We start from the raw sequence: 14306 nt of genomic DNA, 5'->3' as shown, positions 1-14306 counted from the left end.
TGGCTCTCGTGACAAGAGGTTCCCAGACTCTAAAACAACTCGGTAATTAGACCTGATCTTGGCAATTTGAAAAGAATTCAAATTTTTTTAGGTATTCTTGCTTTTGGCAAATGTGAATGAGAGGTTATTATATATTGATAATGGTTTTAATGTATTTATTAATTTTAATTTTGTTTGTTTTTTGTTCATCTTCCAAAGAAAGATCTGCTTAGACCTCTAAAATTAGAGATAGAGAAAAAAATTATGAGTTCTTTATTTTTATTTGTAATCCTATACCCTTTTTCCTCCTTGAAACAAACTTACCATGCTCATAAGCTTGAGAACATCTTAATTAAAATTACTTTCTGCTCCACTAAAATGTCTTAAGTGAATCAACCCTGAGGAAATCTCATCTGGGCAATCGTGGAACATATTCCCAAATTTCTTCAACCTTCTGAGAATTCTGTATTTCAGAGCTACAAATAATGACAGGATGGAAGCTGAAATGTGTGCAAATTATAATAATTCAAGTCAAGGGAAAATTGACCTCATCTCATGGAAAATATCTTAATTAATTCGCTTTAGTATTTCCAAGGGGCCAGCTATCAAGTAGTAAATTATGACTCCCTGGAAGTAAACACCTATTTGTATACATAGCACAGAAAGGAAAAAAAATTCCATCAAAAAAGCAAGGTAAGAAATGGTGGGCAGAGGAGAGAGGGAAAAAAACAAATGGCACATACAAGGAACAGAGGACTAGACAGGTATGATGAAGTCAACGTGTTATATTTGACAGACGATCACAGACTGACAGTAATGAATTTAAAAAAAACAAGCATGGTTTAGTGGAAAGGGAAAAGATACTCTCTTAGAGCGTCTAGCACAGTGGTTCTCAACCTTCCTAATGCTGCGACCCTTTAATACAGTTCCTCATGTTGTGGTGACCCCCAACCATAAAATGATTTTCGTTGCTACTTCATAACTGTAATTTTGCTACTACTATGAATAATAATGTAAATATCTGATATTCAGGACATCCCCAAAGGGCTCATGACCCACAGGTTGAGAACTGCTTGTCTAGAAATTTGGCTTCTGATCCCCTGTGTCTAAGTATGTGACTTGATTTATAATTCAATTAATATGGCTCGGCGCCTATAGCTCAACCGGCTAAGGTGCCAGCCACGTACACCTAAGGTGGCGGGTTCGAATCCCCAGCCCGGACCCGCCAAACAACAATGATGGCTGCAACCAAAAAATAGCCGGGCGTTGTGGTGGGCGCCTGTGGTCCCAGCTACTTGGGAGGCGGAGGCAGGAGATTCGCTTGAGCCCAGGAGTTGGAGGTTGCTGTGAGCTGAGATGCCACGGCACTCTACCCAGAGGGACAGCTTGAGGCTCTGTCTCAAAAAAAAAAAAAAATAATAATTCAATTAACAACAGCAGCATAGACCTATTTAATCTAAGTACAACAGATGAAGGTTTAAAGAATTAAAAAGAGCGTCAAAAAGAGCTAAGAGTGAAGATAACTTCCTTGACTATTATTACTTTTCCGAAGGAAACAAAGTCAAGACTTTACTCAATACGTGCTCTACTTTATAATGGTTTAATAACAACTGTTTTTAAAACTATAATAATGCAAAAATTAGTCATGAAGTCGACCTTCAGAACTCAGCATAAGAACCCCAAATCCTGCCTGGTTAAGTGAAATAGAAATAGGAAAAAGGCTTCTCTGCTGATTTTCATGTTTTTCCATGATCTCCTCCTAGAGCATGGATGGGATCTGTGATTTGCTTGTAATCAAAAGAATGATCAATAAAATAGGGTAATGGGAGGTCACTTCCTTGATAAGATTACATAGGATTGTCAGCTGCATCACACAGAGATTCCCTCTCATGCTGGTTTCGATGAAGTATGCAGCAATTTGGGGGAGGCCCAAATAACAAGGAGTTAAGGGTGGCCACTGGCTGACCACCTGCACATACTGAAGCCTTCATTTTGCAATTGCAAAGAATTGAGTTTTGCCAGCCACCCCTGGAGCTGGGAAGTGAGTCCTTCCCCACTCAACCCTTGAGATAAGACCAGAGCCTGACCCACCTCATTACTGTAACTCATGAGATTCATATGCAAGGGACCCAGTTAAACCATGCCCGAACTCTTAACTTATAAGAACTATGAGTTAATAAATATATGTTGCTTTGAACTGCTAATATTGGTGGTAATATTGTTATGCAACAATAGAAACCTAATGCACTCTAATTTTCTGCAAGTGTCTAAAATCACCAACTCAAAGAGTTAGGTCAGCATTAGATTTACTTTAGAACATTAACTTTCCAATATTTCATAAGCCACATACACATTAAATAAAATAAAACTCTTATCTGCATGAATTAAAAATCTTACATTATTTCCAATCTTAGTTATTTATATTAAATATTTATATCAAATATTAAGTTTTTGAAAATTAAAAATAAAGATTATCATCCTAATAAATTAGATATAGGCAGTTCTAAGTTTGTCTACATTTTACATGTTCATTCTTTTAGATACATTTCAAAAAATGTTGCCTAGGAGCGAATTAAAATCCAAGGCATATGAGAAATAACGATATATATTCAAGATTCCAGTTCCATACACAAAGAGTTTTCATTCTAATGTGAAAGTTCTATCAGCCCTTAGGGGTGATTTTTCACCTAAGGACTTAGGGTGAATTTTCCCACAAAAATAAACCTGCTAGTCTTCATCCTACACCTTATTCTGACCTTCCATACTTACTTCTAAATCTCTTAAACTCTCAACCGCAACTCTGGAGAAATCTACCCAGATGTCAACTGATTTTGGCAAGTGTTGTTTAAGGACTTCCAGATCTGTATGTGCCTCTACACTGCTCACCAAATAGTCTTGCAGCCACATAGCCAACAAGTAAAGCATTTCTTCACATCCTGGGAACAGGATTTCTATCTTGATTGTCAGTGTCAACTCCTAGACGTGCTGATCCATGACCACTGGGACTTACTTCCCAGCTACCCTGCTGTATACCCCAATATCACAGTACGCTGGATTCGGCTATTTCCAAAACAGCAATTTTTAAAAAAGATTTTTCCACTGGGCCCTGGGTAGCTCATGCCTGTGATCCTATCACTCTGGGAGGCTGAGGTGGGTAGATTGCCTGAGCTCGGGAGTTCAACACCAGCCTGAGCAAGAGCAAGACCCATATCTCTACTAAAAATAGGAAAACTAGCCCGGCATTGTGGCCGGCACCTAGAGTCCCAGCTACTTGGGAGGCTGAGGCAAGAGGGTCACTTGAGCACAAGATTTTCAGGTTGCTGTGAGCTATGACTCTATGGCACTTTATTCAGGGCAACAGAATGAGACTTTGTCTAAATAAATAAATAAATAAATATGATTTCTCCGATTATAAGAAGAGCACCTAAGAGGTGAGGTCAAAAGCTTAATACAAAGCCCCTGGGGCCATGGGGTAGATTTTCAGAATAAGAACGCTGTCTTTTAACTCTTTCCTGTTCTACCTAAAACACCAATATCCAACCATACATAGAACACTCCAACAGTCTGTACAGGGGGGGACCAGAATATGGACTGAAGGAGGCTATCAACTCCCAACAAGGCTGCAAGCAATTTCAGTCCCTCCAAAAGAACACAGATCAACAGACACAGAGAGCCATTGCCATCACCAACCCTCTTCTCTCAACACTCCCGCTCAGAATACACAGAACAGTATAAAGTTGTCCAACAAAGAAACCCAGAGAAGCTCGGTGCTACCAGGACAGTCTTATTCTGATTTTGACAAAATGGATCTGAAAGGACTCAGCGGTCTGGGTGACTCACTTCTCCTGACGGTGTTGGCCAAATCCAAAGATTTTCTTCTTCTCTGAGCTGCCACATTATAGAGTGATTTTCCCCCAGATCTTCCAAACTGTCTTTACTCTTCTCATCCTTTGGCATGTCCTATCTCTCAGTCAACGCCATCCAACATGATCTCACTATTCAGCCTAGCTGGGCAAAGTTCTAACTTCCCTTTCTCGTTCCTCTTATTTGTTCAGTAGAATAAATTTGGATGCAAGACAGTTTTCAAAATAACAGATCAATTTAAATAAGATGCATTGATATTCTGCCTTTCTGGATTCAAGGAGAATGGACAAGATGGCTTGATGAAATTCTTCTGGGGTCATGCAAGTTTTGTTATTTTCTTTTCAAAGTAACTATGAAAGAGTCATTATTACAAAGACAGGAAGAAAGCCCTTTTACTTCTCAAAACATTGATTGTTTTAATACTCTAGCACGGATGCATAACGTTTTTTATTTGAAAATGCAAGTAACAGTTTATCATCACAGTTTAATTATTCTATTTCAGTGATTCTAATCCAAAGATTGGAGAAGACCTCCTCATCTGATATATAAGAAACTTAAGAAAGGGAGAAATTTTTCCATCCACACAGACATACTTTTGTATCCTAACCCATATCTCCTGGGAATGCACACCTATTTTCCCCAATGAATAAAGAATAAAAAATAAAGAATAATAATAGTGGGGAATCAGGAGAGGACCCTCCAAGAACTATGCTCTAAACAAGAGTAGGGTAAATGAACAGAGATTCAGTACCATAGATTAGCCTTTAGATTCACAAAATCAAATATGGTTACGATGGATATTTGTAAACAAAATCATCATGAATTTCAGTTGCTTGGTTATTCTAATTCCCTGTTGTAAATTTGCTACCTTGTCTCTGAGTGTAATCTGCTTACAAGAAGATAAATTTCATGTTGAAAAGAATTAAGGGAAGAAACATTTTAGCAGCTTTACTGAGCAAATGTCATTCTGCTTTAAGTACCATCACATGTTTCTGGACAGTGTCCAATCTTTTTTCATTTTGTTATAAATCTGTGCTAGAATTTTCAAACCCCTGTGGTTGTTCATTTCAGAGAAGTCCAAATTGCGTGTAGTGAAATTCCGTTTAGAAAAGTGATCCAGAAGGGTTATTCTGAGTATCCAAATCTCTGTGGACTTGAACAAGCTGTTTTCAAAAGGGCATAGGAAGGTTAGCAAATTAGACAGATAATATTTAAGTCACTCTCCCCTTTTCTGCACCAGATGTTTTAAAATAGGTTAAACAATAATTAAAATGGAGCATGGGGTTTGGGAATATACCCTATGCAACCACCAGACTAAAAACTTCTGTCGCTGATACTATAATAAATAATTATTGATACATGAACTGTAGACTTCGTTTTATCAGGAGCTGAGCATGTCTGAATGTGTATTATTATGCATTAAAGTCATTAAATCTCACGTCCAGATGAATCTGCTCTCCATGCCTCTAAATGTTGCGATAGCTTTGATTCATCACTAACCAGTGCGTCCTCCACGTGCTAAGGGGCTGGCAAACTTTTTCTGTCAAAGACCAAATAGAAAATATTTTAGACTTTGCGTCACAGCTACTAATCGCTCCTATTTTAGCAAGAAAGCAGCCATTGTCAAGATGTAAATGAATGGACGTGGTTGTGTTCCAATAAAACTTTATTTACAAAAATAGATGATGGACAGGATTTGGCCCAAGGGCCATCATTGGAGAACCACTGCACTAGGGCAACAGATGGATAGATTAGGACATCTAACTCAAATCAATAATTATTCTGTATTAAGCAGTCTCTCAAAAAAAGATATATTTCTGGGTGGCGCCTGTAGCTCAGTGAGTAGGACGCCGGCCCCATATACCAAGGGTGGCGGGTTCAAACCTGGCCCTGGCCCCAGCTACCTGGGAGGCTGAGGCAAGAGAATTGCCTAAGCCCAGGAGGTGGTGGTTGCTGTGAGCTGTGTGATGTCACGACACTCTACCGAGGGTAATAAAGTGAGACTCTGTCTCTACCAAAAAAAAAAAGATATATTTCTGAGTGTTAGAGAACTATCATTACTATCAGTTTCCCATGTGAATAGAATTGAAAGTTATAAAGTTACAAACTTTTCTTTCAATCTCTTTTTTCTCTCTTATCTCATTTTGTAGACATATTTTTTTAACATCGGTAGAAAGAAGTCACTGTTTCATGATTTCTGAGGTATTTAGTTTCCAAGTGACTTAGCACTTCAAAATAAGGTAGGAGTCATAAATTGAATGTGAAATCGCAGTAGTAACAACTGTTACAGTGTAGCAAATTAGGGTACTGTGTCTTAACTGTTGCATTTGTTCTGTACTGAGTCGCAACCCCACACAAAATCTTTGCTGATCTTCATTGTCCTTCCACAGTGTCAGGTAGGGAGGCATTACCTGCTGAGATCTTTTAGTTATTATTCTGTATCTGGGTCAGATTAACCCTAATCTAGTTCAGCAGTCAGCCCTGCACTTTTACATACCGAAGGGAAAAGGAGCCTATTTCGGATCAATTTCTTGCCACACAGTTATGCTAATAACTAACATCTTCAAAGATTTAACCCTGCCTTTCGTTTCTGCTTTCTGGCTGCAGTCCACATCCTTGAAATTATACACAGAATTTAAGTGTCCCTTCTACTATCATAGCAATCCCCAACCTTTTTGGCACCAGGGACTGGATTCATGGAAGACAGTTTTTTCCACAGACCAGGGCTGTGGGGGAGCTGGTTTCGGGATGATTCAAGTGCATTACATTTAGCCCAGATCATCGGGCATTAGATTCTTGTAAGAAGCATGCAGCCTAGATCACTCACACTTGCCCTCCTATGAGAATCCACTGCCGCTGCTGATCTGACAGGCAGTGGAGCTCGGGCCAGGATGCAAGGAACAGGGAGCCGCCCTAAACACAGAGGGTGCTCTGCTTGCTCCCCTGCCTCTCAGTTCCTGCACGCAGCCAGGTTCTTAGCAAGCCACTGTCGGGTACCAGTCTGCAGCCCAGAAGTTGGGGACCACAGTATTAGAAGACTACTTTCTAGTTGACTAGATTATTCTCAGCTATAAACGTTTACCAATGAAGCTTCAAACACCTCAATTGTAGGCAGCTCTCATTGTTAGACAAATAGGAGACAAAGAAAAACATTTATCCTACTAGGTTTTATTTTATTTTTTATTTTTTTTATTTGTTGAGACAGAGTCTCACTATGTCGCCCTCTGTAGAGGGCCATGGCATCACAGCTTACAGCAACCTCCAACTCTTGGGCTAAGCAATTCTCTTGCCTCAGCCTCCCAAGCAACTGGGACTACAAGCGCCCGCCACAATGCCTGCTATTTTTTGTTGCAATTGTCATTGTTGTTTAGCTGGCCCACGCTGGGTTCGAACCTACCAGTGTCAATGTATGTGACTGGCACCGTAACCACTGTGCTACGGGTGCCGAGCCTCCTACTAGGTTTTAGATAAAAACTTGGAAGACGTGTGATTTTATAGTTTTCCCTACTGAGCACTGTGTTAATTAATTGAGCATTTAGGGCACTTATCCAAAGGATAAAAGGAGAAACACAAGCATGTCTCATCTCATTAATATACTTAGACAAAATGTAATGCATCCCAACAAAATATTTTGGTATTTTTTTTTAATTTTTTTGTAGAATTGCCATATTTAGAAATTATTGTAATCCATCTGTTTGAGTAAAATGATTTCTGTGTGTCTTACAAACCGTCCGTCCATCCTTTTGTCAGACGATGAACATTATAGAGTCTCTTTGGTGTTAAGCTGTGGGATAAACACAGGCTGCACGAAAATAAGATGTGGAAACTTTTGCTTCATGCTTTTTTGTCTATAATAATCTTGGGTTCATGAAACATTAAGGCATGCAGAACAAAATGTGTTTTTCTACTTTCACATATAAAATGCAATCTTAGGTGAAAGCAGCCCAGGTTTCACAATACCTGTTGTTTATCTTTTTTTATCTCATTTCTTTCTCCCATTCTGTAAGTGCCAGGCATTGTGGAAATGGATTGATGTAAGGTCATTTATTCTTGCTTGAAGAGTGTGACTGAAGCTGCAGGGTTTTAGTTGCTTATAAAAGGGGAGCACATATTTGGAAAGTATAACTCTTACCAGTGTAAGTGTCATAGGCTCTTGGTAAAGTAAAAATGCAGTTTAAATGGATTCTCTAACCACTTTTATTACCACCATCCTTGAGAGCAGCAACAGGATCGGGCATCTGTTTTTATAGGACAGAAGTCATCTAAGTCCTCTCCAAATCAGAGTTTCATTAAAGTCATGGCTGCAAATACAATGATATCTCACTGACGACAAAATAAGATTAAGTATGAAAGAAACTGTGTCATTTATACCAAATTGCTGAAAGAGTTAAAAGTTTCAAGGTTTGACCAATGGAAAAGACCACTATCAAATTGCACACATATTTTTTACATCATCTTTATGCAGCAAGGTCAAACAAGTAGGGGAAAAATCTCATCTTCAATTTTCTCTACCCTTAGGTAATAATACACGGAGAACTCATTTACCCTGATTGATCTTCCTGGGCATAAGAGACCTCTCTGACTTAAATCCCACCTGAAAATTATCTTTTCTCTCTTTTTCTTATAGAATGCTAATAATTTCTCTCTCTCTCTCTCCCTCTCTCTCTCTCTCTCTCTCCCCCCTCCCCCCCCAAAAGATAAACAGCCTAACTGTGACCTGATAATATGTTTTTCTTGACTGTTTGGCTTCCCTTCAAAACCTATTAATGGGTTTTTTTAGTGGGAGATGTGTTAAAGCCTGTTTATTTTGTAGCTAGGAGTATTTATTCATGTTTTAAATCTGCATGGCTTACCTCCATGCACCAGAAAAAACAGAAAGAAAGAAAAAGAAGAATTCGGTAAATGGTGTTAATGATCATGATTTTTACATATCATTATTAGACATGTTAAAATTGTGTGAAAAGCTTGACAAACCTAAATGAAACCGAGCCAAGTCAAAGCTAAAATAAAATATAGATATTCAGAATCCTTTGGCTTAGATTTTTTTAAAAATGCTCAAAACAAAAGAGTTTAAATAATTAATTTAGAAAGAAAACAAACCAATCCTTTTGGATTTTCAGCAGGTGACAAAGTTCCCAATGCTCACATTTTGTTCCTGGCTTACTTGCTGGTTTACCATGTTCCTTACGAAAATTGCTTAACCTTTTATTCTAAGAAAATGAAGTAAAAATTACTCCTCCCTGCCTACCTAAACCATGAGTGATGTGGAGCCAAAAGTTGAAACTTGCTAAGGTCTTGAGAACACACTGACTCGATGGGAAAAGACTAGAAAATGAATTTGGGTATTATTTAATTGACATTAAAATGCAGTAGTGGCTTCAAGCACCTACTGTCCAGCTGTTACCACTGCTGGCTGCCACTGACCTCACAATTACCAAGTGCTGTCTGAGCCTGGGATAACGACATAGCTGCATGGTTCTGATGATAAGACTTGATCCCCAAACAATATTAATACTTAAAATATCTTTAAAACATAGTTCTAGATTTGCTTCAAGAATAGAAAACAAATTAAGAGATTCGTTCAAGTCCACACCGATGACAGAGAGAGGATCCATTAAATGTACTTTTTAGCTTTTCACTCAATCTCTCTGTCCTAAGTTTTCCAAAATTTTTCTATCCCCAATAAAAAAAAAGGTAAGTTGTCTACACTGGGTGATTTCATACCTATTTCAGGTGTTCTCTGACTTGGGAATGACACTTACAGACTAAGCTATGTATAAAAATTATAGCTTCGTTCTTGTAGACAAGTCTAACACACAGGGTGCCTGGGTTCTGCCCTTACTCTAAAGTATGCTGCTAACTGTTTCGGGACTCATTTTTATTGTTTGGGTTGTTGGGACAAAGGGGACACTTTGCCCTCAGAAGCTCCCCAGAATAATCAACTTTCCATAAAGCAGATTGATAAGAGAAAAGCCATATAAATGTTATTATTACAAGCTTATGGGGAGAATCACAGAGCGATTGCCCCATATTCTGATGAGACCCAGATACTTACATATCCCCATTTCAGAGGGGAGGGAGGAGTTCAGAAATGTAGGCAATTCCATTGAGAGGCAAGAAGTGGTGACCAGGGAGGATGGATGGATACTTGGGAGAATGAATGGATGGGGAATCAGGTTGACTGATCATGTTTCTCTTTAACTAAAGAGACAGGCATTATTTTGAAAATGGTTGTGCCACTGGTGATTGCACCTTGATCTTTTTTTCCTGCAATAAATATGAGATACCAGGAAGAGGAAGGAAAGATGATGGGTCCCTCTGGTCTTTATGGAGATAGAGAAAGAAAACCCCATTGAAGCCTGCTGCTCCCTAAGGGCCTTGATTCAAAATACTCTTTAAACCAGTGGTTCTCAATCTGTGGGTCACCACCCACAGGAACTGTATTAAAGGGCCGCAGCATTTGGAAGGTTGAGAACCACTGCTTTAAACCAAGGAGTCATATTTGGCAGTGAAATATTCTGCATCCCTTCTGTGTAAAAAGGGAATTAAATTGGGCTGGAATTTTCAAAATTATTTTTTAAGATATGCTAATAAGCATTCGGGGGGGTAGTGGGGGAGAAGGAATTTTTCTAAGACAAATTTGTAAAGTCACATGTGCTATTTACTACCCCCCCCCCCGCCTTGGGGCTTCCCAGTGTATTTCCAGGTGTTAAAGAGGTCATAAAGAAAAGAACCCAATCAACTTTGCTTAGAAAAAGTTTCTAAACTCATTTCATACCCCGCAAAAAACATTTTTCCAGGAATACCTATTAGTAGCATATAACACTCGTTCTCAGAAGCAGTGTGAGGAAGTGAGGTGCCAGAGCACAGAAACAAGGCCAAAAAAGTAAACTTATTTCCACCTTTAAAAGACTTCCACAGTAGAAGATTGTTCAACAATAAATGGGTGAGTACCTTGAGTTTGGTATGCTCTAATACCAACAACCTCTTCTTCATATCTGATTTAACTCGCCATAGGCATTGGGATATGTAATTTTCTCTTTCAGTTCTAGATTAGCCGAATTTATGACAAATAAAGCTGAAATGCAATAGAATTGACAGAAAATCATGCCCAAGTATTGGAGTTCAGTCTTGAGGTAGGAAAGTGTCTGATGTTAGCCCTGCGTGGTTGGGTTATGCCTGAATGTCCACCTGACCAATTTCTTCCCCCTTTGCTCTTTCTCTCATCTATGATCAGGGGGCATTTTTTTTCCTTCCCCAGTCAGCCTATCCACACAGAAAAGCAGATTAAACCCTCAGAAGCGTTCTAGCTTTAAGTACAAGAGCCACAGATATTTACGTGCATGATTGCAGAATGACATCTTCTGCTCCTGAGGAGAGAAAACTGGGCTGGGGAAGGGATGGTGGAGAGGAAAGAAGTAAAAGGAACAGGAGCTCATGGACATGGAAAAGTAGAGGTCAGAGTCTCAGAACCAGGGCAGAGTGAAGGGGACACAGGGCCTTGAATGTGCACCATGCACTCTCACATCCGGGAGTCCTGGGGGCTTGAGATTTCTCCAGAGCAGAGGGTGGACCATTTGGACACCTTGTACCGGGAGGCAAACGTGAATGGATGCTTGGTCTTCAGAGGAGGTGGACTACACCTAACCACTGGGCACTTCCCCTGGGATCCAGAGCAATGGTTCACATCTCCTTTCTGTACTTCTGTACAATAAGAGCACCTGTCCTCCCTGAGATGCTTTTCTCATCTGACTGAAGATCACAAAGGCCTCCTTATCTTAAATAAGAAGCTGAGCGCTCTTTCAATGCTGTTGTTTATGGTCCAAAAGTATATCATCTAATTTAAGTATTGAGCGAATCCATGCTATTTAAATATATTGAAATTTTTGTATTTGATTCTCTGTCACTATGGTGTGTGTTACACGTCTATTTAATGCCTACAGAGTCCAATGGGGAGAGTCTTTTAACGTGATGGTCAGATGCAGGAAGACCCCAGAGAACTCAAGGATGGGGCAAATCATATGAACAGATAAATCATCCCCCAGTCAGAATCAGCAGAAGAGATCGCTTGGACATTGCCACAGTACTGGGCTTGACTTTCTGTTGTCAATTCTGTTTTACGATTTTGTAGGGGCAGAGCTTAACGTGTAGATTTTGTTCAGTAGAGATGAGAGTAATTTCTCTTCAATGAAAAAGTGCCCTAAATGTTACAGTTCATGATACCATTGGGGAATAACCAGTTTTCTATCCAATCCAGCAATCTTATCTTAACATTACTTGTCAAATGTTCTTTGAATTAGTCTTGACATCTTACTGATTCCTTCATTAAGTACTGAGTTAAAATACAATCTTGATGTACATTCCTATTGTATTTGTATGAGAGTCACGATTTTACCAGAGTGCAATTCTACTTTGTCAGAGTTGTTTTCCACTTTCTTTGCCCTCATCATTTTTTTTTTTTTAGAGACAGTCTAAGTCACCCTTGGTAGAGTGCTGTGACATCACAGCTCACAGCAACCTCAAACTCTTGGGCTTAAGTGATTCTCTTGCCTCGACCTCCCAAGTAGCTTGCCTTGACCTCTCAAGTACCTGCCACAACGTCTGGCAATTTTTTGTTGCAGTTGTCACTGTTTGAACCCAGGTCAGGTTCAAACCCGCCAGCCCTGGTTTATGTGGCTGGTGCCATAACCACTGTGCTACAGGCACAGAGATTTTTCTTTTTTTGAAACAGAGTCTCAACACAGTCTCATTGTTGCTCTTGCTAGAGTGCTGTCACGTCAGAGCTCACAGCAACCTCTAACTCTCGGGCTCAAGCAATTCTCTTCCCTCAGCCTCCCAAGTAGCTGGGACTACAGGCGCCCACCAGAACACCCAGCTATTTTTGTTCTTGTTGTTGTTGTTATTGTTGTCATTGTTGTTTAGCAGGCCCTGGCCAGATTCAAACCCACCAGGCCTGGTACGTGTGGCTGGCTCCATAACCACTGAGCGACGGGTGCCAAGCCCCCCTCATCATTTTTATATAAAAGAAAGTGGATTAAAATAAAGATAAAGTGCATATTGAAGTGAGCAAACAGTGACAACAGAGAAGGAGAAAGACAATGTCAACCTTCTTGCCTCAGGACTGGGGAGAAAGGTGTCACTTCCCCATCATCCCACAGAACCTGTCTTGGGGACCATGATGTGAGGCCAGTCAATTGCACCTGCATCTAACTCACAAGGGCCTGCACTGGGAGCTGTATGCTCTGCAGTCCCCGTCTTAAGATTCTAATACAATATCTTTGAACTTGCCTTTTGTAAGTGAAGTAAGTTGGAAGAATGGGGCATGTGTCAGGGCTGTGGGGCCGCGGCTCACATTCAGTTCTTCTACCATCATTGCCTCCTGTTGCTGAAACTACAGAGGGGATTCAAGCTGGGTGTAGCTGCCCCACAAGGGTCCAGATATTGAGACAATGAGGACTGCTGAGGATAAAAGGAACTTTTAATACCACAGGTGCCTGATTGGGAGAACAAGAACAGCTGCCTCAATTCCAGCTATCTGACGAATGGAGACCCTGGGCTTTTAAAGACAGGGCTGCGTGCCTCCTGGCAGGCCACAGGGTAGCTGACAAGGGGCTACTTGGCCCACTGGGGGCAGGTTGTGGGAACTGATGGACCTCGGCTTCAGGAACTCTGCTCAGGGGACTTCGGAATTTCAACTCCTTTGTCTTACAGACAACCCACCATTTCCAATAAACAACTCAGAAGGTCAAGTAGTTAAGGGAGGGGATTAAATAGGGGTCATTGAAATTTTTTCAGTTGGTGGGCCAGGGACACTCCTTCTGTCTCCAGGAAAAGCTCTCAGTTACCTCCGTCCCCTATCCCTCACCCAGTGACTACAAGGGTCTAGTGTGAACAGAGGGAGAGTGGGGTTGGTACATGTGCACCATGTGCTAACCCCGGGCGGGTCTCAGATGCCCGTGAGGGCCTGCACTCACCCTGGGAGTATCCCCTGCCCGAGGAAGCATGGCATTAAACAGCAAATAAAAAACACAAGCACTGCCATCAGACGATAGGGTGTGAGAGAGAGGAAGAGACTATAACAAGAGGAACAAACTGCTTTTCTGCTTTTAGAACTAGGGACTCCTCATTTTCACCTTGAACTGGGCCCCACATGTTATGGGCTGGTCCCTGAGGGGTGAAGAGGGGGAATTCTCAGCGTCCCATTGAGTGGTGTCCAATTTTCACATACCTGGACTGGCCACAGCAAATACACCAAGCCAATTGGTCATCAGTCTTCAAATCTTTGCTTTAGCTTCAAATGTTTGTTTTACTTCTATCCTAATGACATATCCTCAGAGAACAAAATAAATCCTAATAGAACTGCCTAAGGTTATTAAGGACCCTATAATAATTACAGAGAATATACAGGATATTTACCACACTCTATTAGTTCCTCTACAGAAATCTATTAGGGTATTCTCTTT

General features: G+C 40.4%; 1 protein-coding gene across 1 annotated transcript in view; it reads left to right on the top strand.

Moving 5' to 3' along the window:
* Positions 1-14306, top strand: part of EYS (eyes shut homolog (Drosophila)) — a 1547934-nt gene that overhangs the window by 1333382 nt on the left and 200246 nt on the right. The window lies entirely within an intron of this gene.

This window comes from Otolemur garnettii, unplaced genomic scaffold, assembly GCF_000181295.1.
Source record: "Otolemur garnettii isolate 467f Iridium unplaced genomic scaffold, OtoGar3 scaffold00035, whole genome shotgun sequence".
NCBI classification, from domain to species: domain Eukaryota; kingdom Metazoa; phylum Chordata; class Mammalia; order Primates; family Galagidae; genus Otolemur; species Otolemur garnettii.
This window is presented reverse-complemented; position numbering and strand designations above follow the sequence as displayed.